Source organism: Bos javanicus, chromosome 4 (assembly GCF_032452875.1).
Source record: "Bos javanicus breed banteng chromosome 4, ARS-OSU_banteng_1.0, whole genome shotgun sequence".
NCBI classification, from domain to species: Eukaryota; Metazoa; Chordata; class Mammalia; order Artiodactyla; family Bovidae; genus Bos; species Bos javanicus.
This window is the reverse complement of record NC_083871.1, coordinates 88,710,377-88,723,682: the sequence shown is the minus strand read 5'-3', so window position 1 is coordinate 88,723,682 and position 13,306 is coordinate 88,710,377. Positions and strand designations below refer to the sequence as shown.

At 39.5% G+C, this 13,306-nt stretch overlaps 1 non-coding gene across 1 annotated transcript; it reads left to right on the top strand.

The window, feature by feature from the left end:
* Positions 1-10,847: 10,847 nt before the first annotated feature.
* LOC133246981 (small nucleolar RNA U3) lies at positions 10,848-11,052 on the top strand. Its single transcript, XR_009736226.1, has one exon. It is a non-coding gene; the product is annotated as a small nucleolar RNA U3 (small nucleolar RNA).
* Positions 11,053-13,306: the final 2,254 nt, after the last annotated feature.

Sequence of the window (13,306 nt, the reverse complement as noted above, 5' to 3'; positions counted from 1 at the left end):
ATCTGCATATCTGAGGTTATTGATGTTTCTCCTGCCAATCTTGATTCCAGCATGTGCTTCATCCAGTCCAGCATATATTCTGTGGTATCCCTCCATTAAAGGATTTTCCCTCTGGAGAGAAATAAGGATAATACCCTAATCCATTTGGATAAATTATGGCAATTGTTGATCTACTCTGAGTCTCCAAAGGATTTGATATAATATTAAATAACTGAATATTCAGATCCACATTGAAGAAATGCTGACACTGCCTTGTTGGGGCAGCCCAGAAAATGTTAAAAGGTCATTGTTTGATCACTGGAGACATTGCTGGCTTGAGGGCTGAATGAGTGAACACTATCAAGAGCAGCATCTCTTTTAACCATGCCACCCAGGGGTCACACTGGCTCATAGTTTTCACCATCACAGCATTCTCCTTAAAAATGAGAAGAGGAAAAAGAATTAGACATGATGAAGCCAAATGTCTCTTTAGTTTTATGTTACAAAATGAATAGCAAACCAAGTAAATTCATGGTAGTGTTTAAGCTGAATTTATACTTTTATCCTAAAAGGGAAGAAAAATGAGGGTCTTTTTTTTAACTAGAAAAGTGAAAAAAAAAATCCAGTGAATAAAAACCAAAGTAAAAACTTTCACACAAATTCTTAGCTATGAAAACTCTATTTTCTAGATGTTCTGATTTTAATTTCCTGTAATTCCAACTACAATCAACCATTAAAACAGACAAAAAGATGTATCAAATGGTACTAACAGTAAGTAATACCTGGCTTGCTATTTGAAATGGATTGGCCCCAAACGTGTATTTGTTCATTTGTTGGTTTGATTTTTTAAAATACAACATTTACCTTTAGAATTAGCAAATAGGTAGAAATGGCATTTATCTGCTGTTATTTATAGATATCACTGCTATCTTCTCCTGGGTACATAAATAAAACTAGGAACCAATTAATTATTTAACTCCAGGGTTTTCCCCTGAAGAAACTGGACTATATTTTCACTGATCAATTCCCAAATGAAATTTGGCTAAATCCCTTCTAAACAAACAGTTGAGCCAAAACCTGCCAAAGAATCTCCCCTGGCAAGGACAGTCTAATTGTTATGCATTCTGGCCAATGAGATCTCATCCTGAAGCAATGTGGTTGAAATTATATATCAAAAATTATTATATCATTCAGTTTTCTTTTAAATAAAAGAATCACAAACTTGGCTCTGTTGCAATTAAACTCAATGTCTTTTTAAGAGTCAAACATTACTTTTTTTGAAGTTGCCATCCTAAGACAAAAGTCAGTTTTAAGGACTCAATTACAGATTGATACTTGTCAAATAAACACTTCCTGCTTCTCCCTGAAGCCACTCCACTCTTCTTTCACCCTGAAGGAGTCAGCAGCTGCCTGGTATTTAGGAGAAAGACAGTGGAGAAGAAGCCAGTCCCACTTCCCTTCTCCCATGGCAAATGTGTTCCCAAACAATTTAAGCCAACAAAAAAAAAGGAAAATGTTAATTTATATTAAACTTTAATTGAACTCTATAATGAGTGACCATGGTGCTAAAATCTAGTCATTGTAACTAGGGGTCTGTGGATGATTCAACTCGGAGAGGGTTAGCCTGATGTTCAGTTGAATCTGATTCCACGTGCTTCAATAAATTGGGGTTGTCCAATAAGTAACTAATGGAAGAGCAATGTTCCCAAACAGCAATGAGGAAACACCTGCTCCTTCTCTGTCCAGTGAGAGTTGACACGTGAGACAGAAATAGCCATCAGTCAACGGGCTGCAGGGGACATGTCCATGAGGTGGATAGCGGGTTGATTGCACAACAAAGTCACTGAACTAAAAAAAAAAAAAAAAAAACAAAGTCACTGAACTGTACATTTGAAAAATCATTAAAATGGTAAGTTTATGGTATGTTTACTTTACCATAGTTAAAAAATAAACTAAATAAAATGCTGCAGAGAAAGCAAGAAAGCACAGTGAACATTCAGAAAAGAGATGTATGATCTAAGGGATTAACTTGACTGCAGATTTTAAATTACAAGGATAAAATGGACAGGTTTGTCAGTCAGGGAGATATGTGAATCTAGATCCCTGAAAGGATGGAGAGAGGAAAATACAAGTGATAAAAATAACCTGGGAGTTTGGGTTTTATGTGTTAAAGGCATGATGGATGCATTCTGATGGAGTCTTACAAGGATGTCATACAGAGTGATGTAGTCAGAAAAACAAATATCATATATTAACACATATATGTGGAATCTAGAAAAATGGTACAGAAGAATCTATTTGCAAAGCAAAAATAAAGATACAAATGTAGAGAACAAACGTATGGACACCAAGGGGGAAAGAAAGAGTGGGATGAATTGAGAGATTGGAATTTACATTTATATACTGCTATGTACAAAATAGATAACTAATGACAACCTACAGTATAGTACAGGGAATTCTACTCCGTGCTCTGTGGTGACCTAAATGGGATGGAAATCCAAAAAAGAGGGGATATGTGTGTATGTATTGCTGACTCACTTTGCTGTACAGCAGGAACTAACACAACATCGTAAAGCAACTGTGGGTGTGTGCTAAGTCGCTTCAGTTGTGTCCAGCTCTGTACAACCTTATGGACTGTATCCCACCAGGCTCCTCTGTCCGTGGGGATTCTTCAGGTGAGATTACTGGAGTGGGTAGCCATTCCCTTCTCCAGAGGATCTTCCCAACTCAGGGATCAAACCCAGGTCTCCCGGGTTGCAGGCGGATTCTTTACCAGCTGAGGCACCAGGGAAGCCTAAGAATACTGCAGTGGGTAGCCTATTCCTTCTCCAGCGGATCTTCCCAACCCAGGAATCAAACCAGGGTCTCCTGCATTGCAAGCAGATTCTTTACCAACTGAACTACCAGGGAACCCCAATTACCTCAGGATCCAGTACTAAATCATACGGAGGGGTTACAACAACTTTAAACCAGCAAAGGTTTATAATTACATCACAGAGCCTCTTACAATGGGCTGCGGGGCATTCCACACATAGCTGAAGTTTTCTCTCAAGGCAGGCCTTGTTTGCATGAAAATTAGAGCTTTGTAAAAGGGACAGAAGGCACATGGCATCAATAAGCTTTTTATTTACCTGCAGGTTATTTATGGCCTTGATTTTCTCAGAGAGAGTAATTCATGCTTCGTGCTTAGTCGCCCAATCTTGTCTTACTGCTTGCGACCCCATGGACTCTGGCCCTCCAGGTTCCTCTGTCCATGGGATTTTCCAGACAAGAATACTAGAGTGGATTGCCATTTACCTTCTCCTAAAAAGGCAAAGAAGAGAAATAAGGATTAAAGCAGATTTGACTTCATTAGGGCACTTGTTCAAATTCACCCATATTTCCAATTTCTAATAAAATGCAGGACAGGTCAAATTCAAATTATTTAAATCCTCCTACAAAAAATAATAATAAAGTAAAATATTCTTTATAAAGGTGATGAAAGTACAGACTTACACTGGTTTACTCACTTACATAGACTGCGCAGCATTAGAACCACCTCAGTCTAATGGCCTTGGGTTCCCTAGAACAGGAGTCCAGACATATTTTATAGTCTTTGTGAAGTGTAGGACTGTGGGAGAGAGCATAAAACTTTCCTGCAGATAGCTTTCCAATTTGTAAGATTTGTCAAATGAATCTAGGCTCCCTGAAAGAGATTTGATTGGGAGGGACTACAGGAAGAGTGTGGTATTCTTGAAGGGTAGGGAGATTGAGGTCCAGCATCCAAAAACTGGAGGGAAAAGGTCCATGCACAGTGTGAGACTGGGCTGACCATCTTCTGACCCTTCTTTGGCTCCTCCCTAAACTCCTTCCTTAAATAGCTTGCCTGCTCTGGATAAAGAGAGCAATGATACGGATGAAAGTGCTGTGGTTCACTGGAGAAGGCACTGGCACCCCACCCCAGTACGCTTGCCTGGCAAATCCCATGGATGGAGGAGCCTGGTAGGCTGCAGTCCATGGGGTCATGAAGAGTCGGAAACAACTGAGCGACTTCACTTTCACTTTTCACTTTCATGCATTGGAGAAGGAAATGGCAACCCACTCCAGTGTTCTTGCCTGGAGAATCCCAGGGACAGGGGAGCCTGATGGGCTGCCGTCTATGGGGTCGCACAGAGTCGGACACGACTGAAGTGACTTAGCAGCAGCAGCAGCAGCCTTGGTTCCTACTGCTACTGGGCCCTATTATAATTTATCCATGGAATTGAAATAGCAAGCTTCTCAGACATTTGGGGAGAGATAAGAGGATAAGAAATGCAAAAAAGCAAAATGGCTGTCTGGGGAGGCCTTGCAAATAGCTGTGAAAAGAAGAGAAGGGAAAAGCAAAGGAGAAAAGGAAAGATATAAACATCTGAATGCAGAGTTTCAAAGAATAGCAAGGAGAGATAAGAAAGCCTTCCTCAGCCATCAATGCAAAGAAATAGAGGAAAACAACAGAATGGGAAAGACTCAAGATCTCTTCAAGAAAATTAGAGCTACCAAGGAAATATTTCATGCAAAGATGGGCTCGATAAAGGACAGAAATGGTATGGACCTAACAGAAGGAGAAGATATTAAGAAGAGGTGGCAAGAATACACAGAAGAACTGTACAAAAAAGAGCTTCACGACCCAGATAATCACGAAGGTGTGATCATCCACCTAGAGCCAGACATCCTGGAATGTGAAGTCAAGTGGGCCTTAGGAAGCATCACTATGAACAAAGCTAGTGGAGGTGATGGAATTCCAGTTGAGCTATTTCAAATCCTGAAAGATGATGCTGTGAAAGTGCTGCACTCAATATGCCAGCAAATTTGGAAAACTCAACAGTGGCCACAGGACTGGAAAAGGTCAGTTTTCATTCCAATCCCAGAGAAAAGCAACGCCAAAGCGTGCTCAAACTACCGCACAGTTGCACTCATCTCACATGCTAGTAAAGTAATGCTCAAAATTCTCCAAGCCAGGCTTCAACAATACGTGAACCGTGAACTTCCAGATGTTCAAGCTGGTTTCAGAAAAGGCAGAGGAACCAGAGATCAAATTGTCAACATCTGCTGGATCATAGAAAAAGCAAGAGAGTTCCAGAAAAACATCTATTTCTGCTTTATTGACTATGCCAAAGCCTTTGACTGTGTGGGTCACAATAAACTGTAGAAAATTCTGAAAGAGATGGGAATACCAGAACACCTGACCTGCCTCTTGGGAAACCTATATGCAGGTCCGGAAGCAACAGTTAGAACTGGACATGGAACAACAGACTGGTTCCAAATAGGAAATGGAGTACCTCAAGGCTGTATATTTTCACCCTGCTTTTTTAACTTCTATGCAGAGTACATCGTGAGAAACGCTGGACTGGAAGAAGCACAAGCTGGAATCAAGTTTGCCGGGAGAAATATCAATAACCTCAGATATGCAGATGACACCACCCTTATGGCAGAAAGTCAAAAGGAACTAAAGAGCCTCTTGATGAAAGTGAAAGAGGAGAGTGAAAAAGTTGGCTTAAAACTCAACATTCAGAAAACGAAGATCATGGCATCTGGTCCCATTACTTCATGGGAAATAGATGGGGGAACAGTGGAAACAGTGTCAGACTTTGTTTTTTTGGGCTCCAAAATCACTGCAGATGGTGATAGCAGCCATGAAATTAAAAGATGCTTACTCCTTGGAAGTAAAGTTATGACCAAGCTAGATAGCATATTGAAAAGCAGAGTCATTACTTTGCCAACAAAGGTCCGTCTAGTCAAGGCTATGGTTTTTCCAGTGGTCATGTATGGATGTGAGAGTTAGACTGTGAAGAAAGCTGAGTGCCAAAGAATTGGTGCTTTTGAACTGTGGTGTTGGAGAAGACTCTTGAGAGTCCCTTGGACTACAAGGAGATCCAAGCAGTGCATCCTAAAGGAGATCAGTCCTGGGTGTTCTTTGGAAGGACTGATATTGAAGCTGAAACTCCAATACTTTGGCCACCTGATGCGAAGAGCTGACTCATTTGTAAAGACAGTGATGCTGGGAAAGATAGAGGGCAGGAGAAGGGGATGACAGAGGATGAGATGGCTGGATGGCATCACTGATTCGATGGACATGAGTTTGAGTAAACTCTGGGAGTTGGTGATGGACAGGGAGGCCTGGTGTGCTGTGATTCATGGGGTCGCAAAGAGTCAGACATGACTGAGCGACTGAACTGAACTGAAGAGGATCAGTATTGAGAGGAGAGGAGTAGACTGGTAGTCATACAGAAATGGGCTAGGAAAATCCCTTAAGTAAACTGTAATAATGGTCACAAAGTCAAAGCATAGGACATTTGAGCAGAAGGAATTCAAAGTGTGCATCAAATCAGAACTTTTCTTCTCCCAGCCTCCAGGACTCCTCAAGTCAAAAATTGGAGGGGGCAGAGTAGAATACTATATATCCATATGAGGGGTCTCCGAGCACTGGAGTCTGCGTATTGTCACACATGTGAACCATTCATCCTCAGTGGTGGGTAAAGTCAGAAAAAATATGTGAATAACCCCAGTCATCCCATGTTTCTTTAGGAAAAAAGTGTTGTGTCCTATGTGCCATTTACTACTGTGCTTTAGTCACATTAGGTGTGTGGTGGCTTATGAGGATAATCATCCTGGTTATAGAGGGATTTGTTAAGAAAAGCTACATTTTCTTAACAAATATATATTATAGTAGGAGTCAGTTGTGAACTACAGTATAAGGATATATAAATAACCTACAAAATATATGGAGTGGAATCTCTTTTATAAGACAGCCCAGAGGACTGCCTGAGTTCAACACATGAAAATATCAAATGTGGTTAAAAAATCTGGATAAGCTTGAGCTAGAAGTGGTATTTGAGGCTTGAACTTCACAGAATTTGAACACGCTGAAGCTGCAAAGGGACTCCAGATGGAGGGAAGAGCAAGAAGGAAAGCACAGAGGAAGAGAGACAAAAGGCCTGCACAAAAGGTAACAGACATTGCTTTGTGAGGTGTAGATATTTTGAGATGGAGAAGTCCAGCAGGCGGTTAGAAATTTTTATAGAAGTGTAGAACTAGGAATCTTCTGTGTTGAGGAGGTCATGGACAAAAAGAAGGAAAATATCTACAGAGAAAAGATGATACCAGAAGGTTTTAAAGATCACCTCAAAGTTGAAGAAGGAGAGAAAATAATCAATAACAGATGGGGAAAAAACTAAAGCCATGAGGGAATAGGGAGCACAGGACAGTGTATCCAAGGACAAGGGTTCACAGGTGATGAACTGCGTAAGATGAGAACCAAGAAAAGACAACTTGCTGAGGCAACTAGATGCTGACTAACCTCAGCATAGCAGTTTCAAGAGAGGGAAGGGTTTTATGAGTAAAGCGGTTTAGTGAAGGGAGCATTCTTCCTCAGACTGAGTGCAGTCTCTGTGTCCTCTCGATGTCTCTCCCTAGAGACTCTTCAGCCAGGGTGAAGGGAGGATTCCTTTTCAAGAAAAGATGCCTGGATGGTTCAGCACTCTCAACTTTGATATACTCAACTGATTTGCTCCTGTTGAGCTAAAAGAACACACTGATGCTAGATTTAGAGTCGAAGTAAATAATCAGGTGTGTGGAGCTCAATGCCTTTTAGTTCTGAAATACTAATATGGTCAGTTTTGATGGATTCACGAGATAGGGGTAATGTAAGCTGAGATAGTAGTATACAAATGTAGGTATTTCATAATCTAAAAGATAGATTACATTTAGAACAGTACTGCATCTTTATTTATTAAACCATCCTGTTTTTTTTTTTCCAAGTAGTTGAAAATAGGCTTTTGTGAATGTTTATTGTTAGTTTCTTTTGTTTCTGTCTTTAAAGATTCAGTACCATGGAAAGATTTGTAGGCTGCTCAGAAGTGACAGACACTCGAGTGGCACTCTTTTGCAGAGAAGCTTTTAAAGGACGAAAACCAAAAACTTCCTAACCTGGACTGCACAATTTAGGTTAGATTTTAAATTTTAGGTTAATAATAAATGGAGCTCAAGAACACAAAAAATAAAGTAGGTTGCACCCTTAATGAGTACAAAAAGACAAAAGCTAAATTTAAATTTTATTAAACAGAGAATTCTCAGAAACAGAGAAGCCACCTTTTGATGATATGTAAAACTAAAAAGAAAGTGTTCCTTTAAAAAGAATTTTCTACCTATTTTGAAAAGATTTACAGTAGAGGGAGCTGTAGGAAAGAGAGAGAGATTTCAAATTTAATTTTTCAAAACTCCATATGGACATTTAAAATTAGAATTATCAAGCACAAATTATCATTTTATATAATATCAGAAACTTCTGCAACAGGCATCTGGGGATATCTTTATTTTGGGAAGTATCAAGTATTACATTGGTTGCTTTGGCAGTGGTTATACTTGGAGATTTCATGCTCAGTTTTCTCCCAAACTTGTCAATCTCCTCCTCTTCTAGGGAAGGATAAAAGAAGAGGCAGAGAAAAGTAAAAATGTTTCTACCATACTATTCTGGAATTTTTTTTTCCTTCAGGACACAAAAGCCATGGGAAGAAATGTGCTTCTCTAATACAGGTATATAGGGTGAACAGACATTTTGGTGTGCTGGAGACAGTCATAATTGACACCTTGTAGCAGAGAAGGCTATGGCACCCCACTCTAGTACTCTTGCCTGGAAAATCCCATGGACAGAGGAGCCTGGTAGGCTGCAGTCCATGGGGTCACTCAGAGTTGGACAGGACTGAGCGACTTCACTTTCACTTTTCACTTTCATGCATTGGAGAAGGAAATGGCAACTCACTCCAGGGTTCTTGCCTGGAGAATCCCAGGGTCAGCGGAGCCTGGTGGGCTGCCGTCTATGGGGTCGCACAGAGTCGGACACGACTGAAGTGACTTAGCAGCAGCAGCAGCAGTGCACTTTTAATTCTCAATTTTATTTCAATTTAGAGAACAAGTTTTATGTACACCTTACATATGTAGCAGTTCCTCCATATAGATTCAGGAGAAGTATACCACAGATCTTTCTTAACTTAAAATGGAATTAAGTCTCAATAATCCCATTATAAGTTGAAAATATCGTTGAGTTGAAACCAGATTTAATAAATGTAACCTACTAAACTGCTGTTAAAGTGCTGCACTCAATATGCCAGCAAATTTGGAAAACTCAGCAGTGGCCACAGGACTGGAAAAGGTCAGTTTTCATTCCAATCACAAAGAAAGGTGAAGCCAGAGAATGTTCAAGATATTGCACAATTACACTCATCTCACACACTAGCAAAGTAATGCTCAAAATTCTCCAAGCCAGGCTTCAACAGTATGTGAACCATGAACTTCCAGATGTTCAAGTTGGTTTTAGAAAAGGCAGAGGAACCAGAGATAAAATTGGTAACATCCATTGGATCATAGAAAAAGCAAGAGAGTTCCAGAAAAGCATCTACTTCTGCTTTATTGATTATACCCGAGCTTTTGACTATGTGGATCTGTGGATCACAACAAACTGGAAAATTCTTCAAGAGGTGGGAATACCAGACCACTTTGCCTGCTTCCTGAGAAATCTGTATGCAGGCCAAGAAACAATAGTTAGAACTGGACACGGAACATCGGACTGGTTCCAAATTAGGAAAGGAGTAGGTCAAGGCTGTATATTGTCACCCTGCTTATTTAACTTATATGCAGACTGTATCATGCGAAATACTGGGCTGGATGAAACACAAACTGGAATCAAGATCGCCAGGAGAAATATCAATAACTTCAGATACACAGATGACACCACCCTTATGGCAGAAAGTGAAGAGGAACCTCTTGATTAAAGTGAAAGAAGAAAATGAAAAAGTTGGCTTCAAACTCATTATTCAAAAAATGAAGATCATGGCATCCGGTCCCATCATTTCATGGCAAGTAGGTGAGAAAACAATGGAAACAGTGACAGATTTTATCTTTTGGGGGCTCCAAAATCACTGCAGATGGTGACTGCAGCCATGAAATTAAAATACACTTGCTCCTTGGAAGAAAAGCTATGACCAATCTAGACAGCGTATTAAAAAGCAGAGACATTACTTTGCTGACAAAGGTTCATCTAGTCAAAGCTATGGTTTTTCCAGTAGTCATGTATGGATGTGAGAGTTGGGCCATAAAGAAAGCTGAGCACTGAGGAATTGATGTTTTTGAACTGTGGTGTTGGAGAATATTCATTGAAAGGACTGATGCTAAAGCTGAAGTTCCAATACTTTGGCCACGTGATGCAAAGAGCTGACTTATTGGAAGAGACCCTGATGCTTGAAAGATTGAAGGCAGGAGGAAAAGGGGACAACAGAGGATGAGATTGTTGGATGGTATCACTGACTCAATGGACTTGAGTTGAGCAAGTTCCAGGAGTTGGTGATGCACAGGGAAGCCTGGTGTGCTGCAGCCCATGGGGTCACAAAGAGTCGGACAAGACTGAGCGACTGCACTGAAAGTGAAATGTACTGAATATCATAGCTTAGTGCGGCCTATCTTAAATATACTCAGAATATGTACATTTGGCAAAATCAACTAACACAAACTATTTTATAATAAAATGCTAAATATCTCATGAAATTTATTGAGATAAATAAATTTTGTCTCAGAAGGAAGGAAAAGAAAATACAGCATGTTTGTATGGGGGCAGAATGGTGGTAAGTGTATGAGTTGTTTACCCCTGTGATTGTGTGGTCCACTGGAAGCTGTGGCACTGCAGCTGTCCAGCATCACAAGAGAGAAAGTAGGACAAATCACTAGCCCCGGGAAAATATCAGAATTTAGAATCTGAAGTATGGCTTCCATTGGATGAATACTGCTTTTGCCTCATATAAAGTTGAAAAATCGTCGAACCTCTGTAAGTCAGGAAATTTCTGCACTGAAAATAGAAGTTTCAGACTATGTTTTCAAGGGTCATTTCTGTAGCTCATTATGAAAGAAGTTTCTCTGATATGAAGAGCACCCAAAACCCTAGCAAGCTTAGTGTTCCCTCCTGAGTGTGAAGCTTCATTTTGGTGTTGGTTCTGCAACTGCCATTTACCATTGATGATCATTCTTCTCTTCCTTTGGGGAGCAAGAGGGAGAGGACACTGCCTGAGTAAAATAAAGAACAAGAAAAGAAGTTTCAAAGTACTTTGTAATTAGCCGACAAACTGGAAGAATATGAAATTACAAAAAAATGTAAAATCAAAACAATAAAATTGGTGACATCAGTTGATATAATTTTATTTATTAACTTTATTCTTTATTTATGAGAATTTAACAGCTTAGAAATAAGAGTAAGGTTTTTCATATTTTAAAATTTAACTAGAGAATTGTTAGTCATCTTCAATAAACCAATTTGTACTTTTTTACTCTTTCTCCTCATGAGAGGAAAGGCTTCATATAATCTTTGGTTCAAGTTAATGAGCACACTGAAATATTTCATTTATTTTAAAGACAATGCTAAGGTCCATTTATATAGAATACACCAAAATTCCTTTTCTAGATTAACTACCAAACTATCCCAACCCCACTCAATTCCAATTAAATTTAAGAAATAATTGTTTTGGAGACATAAACTGATGGAACAGAATAGAGAACCCAGAAATAAGCCCATACACATATAGTCAATTACTTTATGAGAAAGGAGTCAAGAATATACAATGGAGAAGGATAATCTCTTCAATAAATGGTGTTGGGAAAACTAAACAGCCGCATGCAAAGGAATGAAATTGGACCACTATCTTCTACTACACACAAAAATTATCTCAGAATGGACTAAAGACTTGAAACCATAAAGCTTCTAGAAGAAAACATAAGTAGTAAGCTTCTTGACATCTATCTTGGCAATGATTTTTGGGGATTTGATACTAAAAATAAAGGAAACAAATGCAAAAATAAACAAGGAACTACATCAAACTAAAGCTTCTGCACAGCAAAGGAAACTATCAACAAAATTAAAAGGTAACCTACTGAATGGGAGAAAATATTGGCAAATCATATTCTGGATCAATGGTTAATATTCAAAATATATAAAGAACTTACACAACTCTGTGACAAAAAACAAACAATCTGATTTTAAAATAGGCAGAGGAGCTAAATAAACATTTTACAAAGAAGACATTAAGACCATTAGGTACATGAAAAGATGCTCAATATCGCAAATCATTAGGAAATGAAAATCAAATTAACAATGAAACCTGACACCTGTTAGAATGACTATTATTTAAAAGATAAGAAATAACAAGTGTTGGCAAGGGAGGAGATGTTGAAAAGGGAGCTTGGATACTAAATATGGAAGTGTAAATTGGTGTAGCCACTATGGAAAGCAGTAGAGTTTACTCAAAAATTAAAAATAGGACAATCACTTGATATAGTAATTCCATTTCTGGGTATTTATGTAAAGAAAACAAAAACACCTAACTTGAAAAGATATATGCACTCCCATGTTCATGGAAGTGTTATTTGCAATAGCCAAGATATGGAAACAACATAAATGCCCATTAATGGATAAATGGCTGAAGTAATGTGATACACACAGATCAGATCAGTCGCTCAGTCGTGTCTGACTCTTTGGGACCTCATGAATCACAGCAACCCAGGCCTCCCTGTCCATCACCAACTCCCGGAGTTCACTCAGACTCATGTCCATCGAGTCAGTGATGCCATCCAGCCATCTCATCCTCTGTCGTCCCCTTCTCCTCCTGCCCCAATCCCTCCCAGCATCAGAGTCTCTTCCAATGAGTCAACTCTTCACATGAGGTGGCCAAAGTACTGGAGTTTCAGCTTTAGCATCATTCCTTCCAAAGAAATCCCAGGGCTGATCTCCTTCAGAATGGACTGGTTGGATCTCCTTGCAGTCCAAGGGACTCTCAAGAGTCTTCTCCAACACCACAGTTCAAAATCATCAATTCTTCGGCGCTCAGCCTTCTTCACAGTCCAACTCTCACATCCATACATGACCACAGGAAAAACTATAGCCTTGACTAGACGAACCTTTGTTGGCAAAGTAATGTCTCTGCTTTTGAAAATGCTATCTAGATTGGTCATAACTTTCCTTCCAAGGAGTAAGCATCTTTTAATTTCATGGCTGCAGTCACCATCTGCAGTGATTTTGGAGCCCAGAAAAATAAAGTCTGACACTGTTTCCACTGTTTCCCCATCTATTTCCCATGAAGTGATGGGACCGGATGCCATGATCTTAGTTTTCTGAATGTTGAGTTTTAAGCCAACTTTTTCACTCTCCACTTTCACTTTCATCAAGAGGCTTTTGAGTTCCTCTTCACTTTCTGCCATAAGGGTGGTGTCATCTGCATATCTGAGGTTATTGATATTTCTCCCAGCAATCTTGATTCCAGCTTGTGTTTCTCCC